Source organism: Protopterus annectens, chromosome 13.part0 (assembly GCF_019279795.1).
Source record: "Protopterus annectens isolate FY-2018-M chromosome 13.part0, PAN1.0, whole genome shotgun sequence".
In the NCBI taxonomy this organism is placed as follows: Eukaryota; Metazoa; Chordata; order Ceratodontiformes; family Protopteridae; genus Protopterus; species Protopterus annectens.
In genome coordinates this window covers 119,862,126-119,875,034 of record NC_056747.1, presented here as the reverse complement: position 1 = coordinate 119,875,034, position 12,909 = coordinate 119,862,126, and positions in this window count along the sequence as shown.

The following is a 12,909-nucleotide window of genomic DNA, read 5'->3' as shown; positions in this document are numbered from 1 at the left end:
GAGACTTCTGGCTTTTCTGAATTTATTTATCTTGCCACTATTGTCTGCAAAAGAAAATACATTTCAGGTGTTTTGGGAACTAAAAGTGAAACACTCACTTCACATACTGAAAAAAAAGTAGCTACAGTTTGCCTTCTGTGTGGGGTCTGCATGTCCTCCCCGCGGTCAAGTGGCGTTCGAAAGACATGCGTGAATGGGCGTTCCTTCACTGAAGGTTGGGCGTCGGGCTATAATTAAATCTCAACTAAATATGGTATATAATTTGTATTAATCAGATTTTATGATTCATTATATACAGTGGATATAAAAAGTGTACACGCCCCTGTTAAAATGTCAAGTTTTTGTGTTATAAAAAAAATTAGACCACAATAAATTATTTCAAAAATTTCCCACCTTTAATATGACCTATAACCTATACAATTCAATTGAGAAACAAACAAATCTGTTAGAGGAAAAAATATAAAAAATAAAAAACTTACAATAAGCTTGTCGCATAAGTGTGCACACCCTTAAACTAATACTTTGTTAAAGCACCTTTTGATTTAATTACAGCATTCGGTCTTCTTGGGTAGGAGTCTATCAGCATGGCACATCCTGACTTGGCAATATTTTTCCACTCTTACTTGCAAAAGTGCTCCAAATCTATCGAATTGCGAGGGCATCTCTTGTGCACAGCCCTCTTCAGGTCACCCCACAGATCTTCTATTGGATTTAGGTCTGGGATCTGGCTGCGCCATTCCAAAACTTTAATTTTCTTCTGGTAAAGCCATTCTTTTGTTGATAAGGATGTATGCTTGAGGTCATTGTCATGTTGAAAGGTGAAATTCCTCTTCATCTTCAGCTTTCTAGCAGACACCTGAATGTTTTGGGCCAAAAGTGACTGGTATTAAGAACTGTTCATAACTCCCTCCACCTTGACTAAAGCCCCAGTTCCAGCTGAAGAAAAGCAACCTCAAAGCATGATACTGCCACAACATGTTTCACTGTGGGTATGGTGTACTTTTGGTGATGCAAAGTGTTGTTTTTGCGCCAAACATACCTTTTGGAATTGTGGCCAAAAAGTTCATCCTTGGTCTCATCAGACCATAACACATTTTCCCACATGCTTTTGGGAGACTTGATGTATTGTTTTGCAAATTTTAGCTGGGCCTGGATGTTTTTCTGTGTAAGAAAAAGCTTCCTTCTTGCAACCCTACCCCATAGCCCAGACATATGGGGAATATGGGAGATTATTGTCACATGTAGTACACAACCAGTACTTGCCAGACATTCCTGCAGCTCCTTCAGTATTGCTTTAGGTTTCTTGGCAGCCTGCCTGACCACTTTTCGTCTTGTCTTTTCATCAATTTTGGAGGGATGTCCAGTTCTTTGCAATGTCACTGTTGTCCCATATTTTCTCCATTTTTTTGATGACTGTCTTCACTGTGTTCCATAGTATATCCAATGCTGTGGAAATTTTTTGTACCCTTCTCCTGACTGATACCATTCAACAATGAGATCCTTTTGATGCTTTGTAAGCTCTCTGCGAACCATGGCTTTTACTGTAGCAGGCAACTGGGTAAATTTCAGGAAAATCCTACTAGGACAACTGAACTTTATTTGGGGTTAATCAGAGTCTCTAATTGATGACAGGTGTGTACCCAAGAAGACTGAATGCTGTAATTAAATCAAAAGGTGCTTCAACAAAGTATTAGTTTAAGGGTGTGCACACTTATGCAACCAGTTTATTGTACATTTTCCCCTAACAGATTTGTTTGTTTTTCAATTGAATTGTACGGGTTATAGGTCACATTAAAGGTGGGAGAAGCTTTGAAATGATTTATTGTGGTCTAATTTTTTACATCACAAAACCCTGGCATTTTAACAGGAATGTGTACACTTTTTATATACACTGTAGGTTCATAAGTAAGTACAAGGTTAGCTACCCCTGCTGGCCATTTTAATCCTAGCCAGATTCCCTTTCTCTGCTCGAATTAACCTGTCCCATTTGGTTAGGCAATGGCCTTACCCATCCCATGGTTAATACTTATATGTTACCCTTAATGAGAATAACTGCAATCATATCATAGATAATTTGAGAGAACCCATGCATAGGATAAAGCATTTAGGAGCTGTCTTTGTCCATTAGTAATACAGGGGCAGTCCTAGGGTAAATTTTCTGTTTCCCACCATAGATCCAGGTTGTGCTTGAATATGCACAAGGATGAACTTTGTTTTATGTGGATGAAGAGTCTGCTCCAAAGCAGCTGCATCCTCTGTGAGATATAACTGTCCCTCCAAACCATTCTGTTGATGTTGTAGAAGTGGTTTAGAACCCTAGACCAAGTATTTCTGATGCCACTTGACTTGCTGATGTGCAATAAATTCATCAGTAGTGGGTCAGAGGATACCTTGTATGCCAGACACAGGTCACCTCTTAGCAGTCTGTAGGATACCGAGTATAGTGACATGGCTTTGATTTGGTCCATGTAGGGCATGTTGTTTAGGCCTTGCATCCTTTTAGTAAGGTATCTCTGTAGGCTTTTTGTTGCATGTGCCCAGACAAATACATGCCAAAGGGGACATTATATTCAATGATTCGTGAATACTAATGTGTACTGATTTATCTTGAAAATGTGTATCGCTTTGTTTGTTATAGTTTTAAAATAAATTTTTCATTTGGAAAAAATAGTTTCCACTAAATAGTTTGAAGATGCAAGTTTATATTTGGCTTCATCATTTTTGTAAACCCAACTGTGCATGCCCACATTGCCCACATTAGTGTGCACACATGTACACACATATAAACATGCATACATGCATAAATGCACAGACATACAGAGGCACAAATGTACAAATACACAGATATGCTGTCACATGCATATTTAGATTATGCACCCACAAAAATCATGCACACTGACATATACGCACGCACACACACGCGCACACACACACACACACACACACACACACACACACACACACACACACACACACACACACACACACACACACAAGCACACAGATGCACACATATATACTTGTATATACACAGTCACAGGAGCACATATATATATACACACACTTGTATTTACACATACACACACTCACCAACACATAGACACAAATACACACTTGTATATATACATACATACAGAAATGCACACACAAACATCCACTTAGACACACACATACACAAACACACACTTGCATACACACACTCATACATTTGCATACACACACACACACACACACACACACACACACACACACACACACACACACACACACTCATACATCTGCATACACACCATACATCTGCATACACACACATTTACATATACACACATGCACATAAACACACACACACACACACACACACACGCGCGCGCGAGCGCGCGCACATTTGTATACGCAGACATAGACATTTGTTTAAAATGTTGGTGTAGACAAATTAAACTGCTGCCAGCTGCATGGCATAGAGGGATAAAAGCCTGATTATGACTCAGGTGACCAGAGCGTAATTAGCATATTTGTAGCACCCACTAGAGCTAGCGGCAATGGAAGAATGGGATAGGCTATTGGAGAGCCTGGTGCCACTGATATTTCACAAGCCCTGCTGATGATACACGAGTCATTATAACAAAGAGGGATGCATCACCATGTAGGTGGAGCATTTCCCTCATGGCACCATTGCATATCCATTTGGAAGATGTAATCTAGCATGTCAGTGGAAGAAAGGACTTAATAGAAAACACTAGCTCAGCCACAATATGATGCACTGGCTTCTTTGTTCCTCTTCTGACTGCAGGAGGGAGTTTCTGCATAAGTGGCCATTAGGTTTTCTCTTCTAAAGGGATGGGAGTCACCCGGCAAAGGGTTCTGCTTGTTTACTCCCAAGCTTTGGCAGAAACTGTTTCCAGATAAATTTGTCAACCTGTAAAAAAAAGCAATCAGAACATTGGGTTAGTGTAGTCTCACAGAATACTAATTATTTTAGAAATCCTTGAGCATAACTGCGTCCTGTAAACACGAAGTATTATAAAAGTGAAAAACTAAAGCATATGATGAGCAATATATTTATTAAAGCAAATTCATAAAAGATTGGTTAAGCACTTTCATCCCATCCACTTGGGACTTCTTCAGAACATAGCTGCAGCAAAAAACAATGGCTTAAATACATACTACAACAATCAATTAGTCAAACCAATTAAGTAAAAAAAAAAAAAAAATCGGTCAATTAAAAAGAACACTCATTTAAAAAGACAATCCATGTAAAACATACATTAAAAAAATCGTAAAAGACACTGGAGCTGTGGATGACATATCTTAAGGGTTTTAGTGACTATCAGTGTATTTGAAATCTGTATAATATACAGGAATGATATAACCTTCCGCAGTGGTGCAGCAAGAGGTTCTCCCATTCGATTCTCGGTTTGGGTTGGGAGTGCTTTCTGTGTGGAGTCTGCATGTCCTCCCCGCGGTCGAGTGGGTGCTCAAAAGGCATGCGTTGAATGGGCGTGCCTTCCTTGAAGGTTGGGCATCAGGCTGGCAACTCGACACCATAAAAAACAACTGCCAATCATTAGCGGACCAGAGTTCCGCTGTGGCGACCCCTAACCGGGAAAAGCCGAAAGACAAACAACAACATACAGGAATGATATACAGTATGTAAGCACCAGCTCATTGAGGCCCTGCATGTGCAAACTTGTAGACTGGAAAGAAATTCATTGCCTGGTATAAATATCCATACGTTAGTTGTATTAAGGTGGTCTGTGGATGCTGACCCCAGCATGAGAGAGTGAGTAGGAGAAAGAGAGTTTGTCTCCTATATGAAACAGTCAGTGGTTTGCCCGTTTTGTCTTGCAGAACTCAGTCATCCAAATGGACATCACAGATTCAGAGGTGCATAGGTAAGTACTAGGCTAGCTGCCCTCATGGGCCATTTTGAGCTGATTTCCTTTTTTGTGCTTAAATTAACCTATCCCCATTTGGTTAGAGATTGGCCTTACCAATTTCATGACTGATAGTTATATATTACCCCTAATGAGAATAACTGGGATCATACCATAGATAATTTGAGAGGATCTATGCATGGGATAAAGCATTTAGGAGCTACCTCCCCATTAGTAATACAAAGGGCACTCATGGGGTAAAAGAATCAAGCATTGAACTACTATCCTATATCTGAATAGAGACATTCATTGGACAAGCTCAGGCACACCCCTTTTACAAAGACATGCAGTAAGGATTCATGTTATTATATTAGCAAGGAGCATTAATACTGACTGAATTTATCTCGGTAGCTCTAGAGGATCACTTGCACAGAGGAGTATGGCTTAGAGGGATAGTCACAGTAGTCTGTAGTCTATTGGCTTAGATTTTTTTACTCTTTGCAGGTTCCTCACTCTTACGTTATGTTACGTGTTGGTGCCTTGACAGTAATCTCGCTAACTATTTGCTGTTGCAGAATACTGTGATGCAGATATAGACCTAAACATATGCCCCTCCCTCTCCTTAGTATCATATTCATCTAACAGATTTATAATATATTTAATAACACTTTGCTTATCTCTGCCATGGATATACTAATAATATTTTTTTTGTTTTTTTGGCAGGTATAAAGTATGTCATCTGTGTCATTCAATTCCATATCACTTTACTGCAAGCAGTATCAAAAGATAAGGGATGTATCTAAAGACATCATCGCAAGATTATGGGATCATTTTTTTACTAGAATAACAGCGAGAGATGCTACCAGCATTTCCCTTAATAAATAGTTGCATGCGTGTTTTCATTTCTACTCATAATTGCAGTGCTCAGCTGCATAACTGTAAATGTTTTTAAGAGACACTGATGAATCCAAGAAACTTTAAAAATATAGCATGTAATACACATAAGGTCTTTATGTCTTTTCCTCTGCTCTTTGTTGCTTTGAAAAAGTTTGCATATTGAACTTGGTTATTATGGCTTCTGCACAATTGATGTTAATATCATAAATAAAGTTGGATGTTATTACTACAAAACAGAGCGCATTAAGATATATAAAATGGTGTTAAAAGTTTTTAAGCACAAGAAATTATGTTTCTGTGAAAGTGTACACACAATACCAAATTGAAGTCTAAATATGAAAGCAATGAATAAGTGTTCCCAGAGTTGGTTTCAGGCCACAGAGTCTCTAGATTGTCAGTTCTTAAATGGCCAACAAAGTTAGTAAATTAGAAAGTAAGGGAAGAGAACTAAGCGTGCATTTCTTCAGGGCATTGCTTGGTAAGTTTTAGAATCTACTCTTACAGTAGTAGAAATTTTATTATGTCAACATGAACCTTGGGTGTCAGATATTATTCATGTAGTCTTGTAAGAATGTTATTATGTCAACATGAACCTTGGGTGTCAGATATTATTCATGTAGTCTTGTAACAAGAAAATGATGGACTGTGAAAACAAAGAAATGCAAAGTAAGGCATGGATAGCAGGGTACTTACTGCTCAGTTCAAGAAGTCAACTACCTTACATATTGGGTTGAGGCCTCAGTCAGAGGGCAATATGTAAATAATATGTTTGGACAGCACTGGACAGAGGCTTGATACAAGGAAACCACAGAACAAAAGACTGCCAAAAGAAGCAATAAGAAAAAGAAATCAAATATGCTCACTAGTATTTAATTCAAGATTTATGTAATGAACAAAGTCCTCTGCTGAAAATGGGTATTTGCCCAGTTGGACTTTCCCAACAAACAAATGTAAAATAAAATAATCTTAACTACAAATGAAAAGTGGATATTATGACGATGTATTAACAATGCTTATCTTTAGAGCACTAAATGTCCGAATCACAGCCTGCATGACTCCAATAACATAGACATATCCACTGCTTATAAAGCACAGGATGAATGCAAACATAACATACATTTTGTAATAACAGAGTGACCTGAATGGTGATCTGTGTAAGAATCAAGGTAAAAGACTGAGCAGTAAGCATGGAGAAACATCATTTGTTACCACATCAGCACTGCCTGGTTTAGGCAGGCTCCCCACTATCCTACATAATGGACACTCAGCAGTTCTTTATGTAGCAGCCTTGTAGTTTATTCTACTGGAACTGCTTAATGATTTTTCAATCCTTCTTGAATCCATTACCATATTGTACTTACCTGATTTCACAACTCACTTATGAGGCAGCTGCATATAAAAAAGGTGTTCCTTACGGTTTACTATCAGAATGTTGAAATTCATTTGGTCTAACGTTCATATGGTCGACACATGAATATTAAGTAGTTCATTTGGTTGACAGGAAGTGCATGCAAATTACCTGTCGACATTATGTTGCAAACAATGCAATGATTTTCCCTTGTCTGCACTGTTGTGTAATCTCTCAGTTGTAATATATAAGTAGCAGTGGATGTGGGGGGTACAGGGGGGGCACAGCCCCCCTGCAAAAACACTAGTGTTAGTTTGCAGGTGTTTTTCGACCATTTAAATTTAGACTTTTCAGTATTTTGAACATTCGGTGTAATGACTTTTGATGTTATGAATGTCAACCATGTGAATTTCAACATTTTGATAGTAAACCGTTCCTTACATCACCTCTGAGCAATTTTCACTCTGTCTCCAAATTACAGCCTCTTATTCATGTATGCCTCTGCATTTTGAAACAGGCTGCCTTTTTGGGGTTTAATTCCCTTTCAGATATTGAAATTCTACCTTCTGGACTATGCGAGATGTTCCAGTATTCCTCTTTCTGTCTCTTCATATTTCTTCTCTTGTGACCCATGCACAATTCTTGTCTTCACAGCCTGTATATCTGTTAAAATCTTTGCAGCTGTGGGTCTCTGAAACTGGATACAGTAACTCAAGATGGGATCTCATTAACTGGTTTTATAGATGAAAGAGAGGAATTTCCCTGTATCCAATGGACTAGCATCTCTGGGCAGCCCATAATTCTCCCTAGTTTTACAAAGCAGGTGCCCACTGCCAAATCACTTGATATCATTATATCAAGACTGCTTTCTATTTGTTTGCCTCTATTAGTTTCCTGTTAGTGTCTTTCCTTTTGTTTTTGTCATCTTGGTACATTATTTGGTATGTCTTTTACCTTAAATCAAGAAGGAGTAAGATCACAAAAGTAACCAGAAGCAGTTGCTGGGCAGTTAAAACCATAGGTGGATTAGAAATCAACATACCCTGTATTTAAGTAGTTAAAATAGAAAGAAAAACAAAATTGGGAGAGAGAGACAAGAAACTAAGGTGGCTCAGGTACTCTAGGTGATGTATGACAGTATGTCCTCTAGACCAGTGGGGGGTAATGGTGGTTGCAAATCCAGCAGGAGGATCAGAATGCTAAAATCTGATGGATGCTTATCCATGATACAGATGAAGGAGGAGTGGACAGCCTGTGTCAGTTAGTTACAGACAGACAGGGAGATTCCAGAATATGGGTAAATGTAGTACAAAGTGATGGGAGGAAGAAAGGCAAGACTGAGAAGGAGAGGAATACAGCTGAAAGACAGAAAGCAGAGCCAAGAAGACTAAATACAGAGGGGACGTGAGTACAGAAAAACAACTGAAACCTGAAGGTGGAGAGCTTAAAGGAGGAAGGCAGAACAGATGTGGAGATAGCAAATGTTTCAGAAGCAAACAGAGAGACTGATATGTACATGATACAAAGGATTAAAGTCAGGGAGGGAATAAGTAAGGAAGGCGGGGAAGGCAATATAGGAAGAACCAGCAAGTGGACTGAGAAGGCAGGTGGTACTGCTTGACATTAGGGAACTTAGAGAGAATAAACACAGGTGCGAAAAGGCAGTGCTTCTGAAGTGGTGCAGATGGATAGCTTAGGAGACATGGATAGGTCAGACAGCACAGACACCCAAGAAAGATTGCAGTAGGACTGCAGTTAAGATTCTGGGGAAAGAGTTAGACTAATCGGGGACTCAAAGTCAAATAATGTCAGATAGACAAACAAGTCAGAATGCAGTGGCTGTATGACAATGAGAACGGTCCTGAGGTGGAGATTAGACAGGACAAGTAAGGCAGTGAAAAAGCACATATGTCACAATTCATGTGGGTGCCTAGGATCTGTTACATGGGACTTCAGAAAGCACACAGTGTAGGGCATTGGAAATAGCCAGGATATGAAAAGAATTGTGGTGTGTCGGGACATGTATAAATAAATATGAAAAATATAAACTTCCACTTCTGATGAATGTGTCTAAACAAGTCTCTTACTTTTCATTAAGGATATAATTACAGAGGACAGAGACAGTCTAGAAGAAGTATAAATATGCTGGATGTGACCTGGAGTATATTGGACTGGTGTAAGTGACAGTCTGGAGAATGTTGGACTGGTATAGGTGACAATAGAAGAGCTTATGTTGTCTTCGGAATCACTAAAAAGTGCTCCTGTGTGAGATTATTTCTGATTCCTTTGAGAAGTGTATTTATATCACCAGTATTATATCTTAGATGAACATTGTAAGAAATAATTCAAACTCCAAGGTAAAATTTAGCAATAATCATAATATGAGCAGCCTGAAGTAGAGAACACTTCTGATAAACAACACAGATACAGGGCATCATCAGCTCTATGTAGTCTCAGCAAGACATAAAAAAGGTATAAGTACATTTTAGTCTGTACACATGAGGTACTATGTTCCATCTCCTTTTCTAATTTTAAGAACTCTCTGTTAACCTGTAATGTTTAGCATTGTCTCAACAGCTGCACACTGATCAACAGCTTAACTTCAGCTCTTCCAGTGTGAAAAAAGAAACTGAAAGACAATTGCAGGAACTCTTTGTCACTTTTAGTAAATTCAGTTACTGGCTAGTAAGTACACTACCTGGATGCCAGCAAAGAAGAAACTAAAAGAGCCTGAAAGAAAATGAACTAGAAAGAGTGGATCTATGTTAAATGTTCAAACATCCAAAATGTCAAACATTACATGGTCTAGACCAAATGTTCAACATTTGGATGTTCGAACATAAAAAAAAAAAAAAGGAAAACACAGAAAAAAATACTTTAACAGTGTAGGCAAGGGGGCAAGCCCCCCTGCACCCCCCACACCACCCCTACTTAAATATACCAACGCCGAGATCGCACTTTAGTGCAGAAAAGGGAAATTCTCCCTATCTGCACCATACAGTGCTGTTGAAAGTCTGTCTTCGAGCACACAAAATTTCGAATGTTTGGTCTCGACCATGTAACGTTCGAAATTTTGAGCGTTCAAAGATTTAACAGGTACCCAAAAGAGTGAATAGAAAACATTGACTGAGAAGAATCCTGTAGCTGTTCAGGAAAAAGTAGTTCAAGCTCCAGCTTTGGTGCAAGACATGGCTTCCAGTAATCTAGAGGAAAATATTAGTCAAATGTGCTCAGAGCTGATTAAAATAAACAAAGCACTGAAGGAGTATATCAATTCAAATAACAAAAGGCAAAAAATGGAAGAAGCTTTAAACAGATATTCAGATGAGCTGATCTTCTTCTTTCGGCTTTACCCGGTTAACGGTCGCCACAGCAGATCATCTGTCCGCTCATGATTGTCAGTGGAGTTTTACACTGTTGAGTTGTCATCCCAGCACCCAACATTCCACAGAAGGCACGCACATGCACACACTCACACCTAGGGCCAGTTTAGAGTGTCCAATCCACCTACAGCATGTCTTTGGGATGTGGGAGGAAACCGGAGCACCCGGAGGAAACCCATGCGACCACAGGGAGGACATGTAGACTCCGCACAGAAGGCACCCCAGCTGAGGATCGAACCGGAGAACATCTTGCTGTGAGACGGCAACGCTAACCGCTGCACTACTGCGGCCGCCTATTCAGATGAGCTGATAAAACCGCAAAAATTTGAGATCAAAATGAAGAAAAGACTGGCTGAACATGAGACTGCTCAAGGAGAGATGTTTCAAAAAATGGTAGCCTTAGAGGACAGATTTTGTAGGGAAAATGTGAGATTTTCTGTTGTACCAGAGAAACTGGAAAGTATAGATTGTATTAATTTTATGAAGGCAAGAATAAGCAACTGGATTGGTATTCCACAGCAGGAGCTGTTAACTGAAAGGGCACACCATGTATATACTCCAAATCTGGCCACGAGAAAGCAGCCAAGACATGTATTAGTACAGATGCAGCTCTACCACCAGAAAGAGTTGATCCTGACAAAACTGTGGCAAAAGGGCAAAGTATTAAAAGTTGGAGACAGTAGAGTGTTTGTGGAAAATGATTATTCATTGTACACCATGCAGAAGAAAAACAAATTTACTGCAGTAATCAGGGAATGTTGGGAGGGAGGTGTGAAATTCAAGACGTGAAAAGGCAGTGCTTCTGAAGTGGTGCAGATGGATAGCTTCTTCAGAATATTTTTTTTAATGGACAATCAAAGTCATTGTTTGATGCAGAACAAGCTAAAGAGGAAATACAAAGGTTTCTCTAACAAAAAGTGAGCCATCAAGCAAAAGTGGACTTGGCTTCTCAATCTTCATCATCAGCCCCCTTTTTCCAATTTTTCTACATGGGGTCAGGGTATCGTGTTAACTGTTGCCATCTCTCTCAATTAAATGCCGCATATCTGCTTTTTGACACTCATGCCTGACTGTTGCAGATCTTCTTTTGCACAATCCATCCACCTCTTTGTTGGATGGCCTCATTTCCTCTTGTCTTATATTCCTGTCAGTTCCAAATCTTCTTCACCATATTGTCTTCTGCTTTTCTGCACGTGTCTGAACCACTGTAATCTGCTCTCTTTGATTTTTTTCTGCAATTGGAGCTACTTTGGCTTCTGCTCTTATGTCCTCATTTCTTCATCTGTCCCATAGTGTGCATCCTACCACCCTTTTCAGATGCTTCATTTCCATTACCTCTAACTTCTTCATCTTCTCTCCCTTTACTGCCCAGGTTTCTGTACCATACAGTAGTACTGGTCACACCATTATCTTGTACAACTTACTTTTCAGCTTCTTTGGCATTCTTCTGTCATAGGTTACACCTGAGACTCTATGCCAGTTGGCACAGCCCATCTGATTCTAGCTCTAACCTATTCAGTCAATCTTCCCTACTCCTCAACCGCCCCTCCCAGATAGTTTGAGCTATTTACGTGTTCCACTATCTTCCCTTCTATCTCAATTCTCAACTTCTGATTTCCCCAGTTTGCTGCCGTTATTACTGTCTTATCTGGGCTTAGTTTCATCCCACATGCCATCATCTTTGCATTCCATTGTCCTATTCTTTGCTGACATTCTTGCTCAGAGTCTGCCTGTAATGCCACATCACCCGCATACAGCAACTTTGTTGATATGTCCCCTCCAACCTGTTTGCTAATGTAATTCATTACCAGTATGAGCAGCAGTGGTCTCATGGCTGAACCACAGAGCACACCCACTCCCACTGGGAACCTTCTGTGAGGCCAAACACTGTTTATACTTGAGTCACTGTGTCCTCGCACATAGCCTGCACTAATCCTACCAATGTTTTTGGGACTTCAAACCACTGCAGTACTGCCCAAATCAGCTTTCTTGGAGCCATCATACGCTTTCTCCAAGTCTAGGAATGCCCAGTTAGACTCTTTCCTCATCTCTAGCTTCATCTCAACTTTATATCTCACTGCAAACATCAGGTCAGTTGTGCTGCATCCTGATCTGAATCTGAACTGCTCATTTCTCATCTTACTTTCTACTACTTTGTATACCCATTTATCAGTAATGGTCTCCAGGACTTTCATGCAATGTGTTAGGAATTAGATGCCTCTGTACTGCTCACAGTTGTAGATGTGCCCTTTGTTCTTATACACTGGCATGAGTACGCTTATTCTCCAGTCATCTGGGATACACCTTTCTCTCCACACCGCTACCCTCAGAAGCCATTTTTCCCCTATCTCACTCAGTATCTTTGTCATATCTGCTGTGACCTCATCTGAGCCTGCTGCTTTCCCTG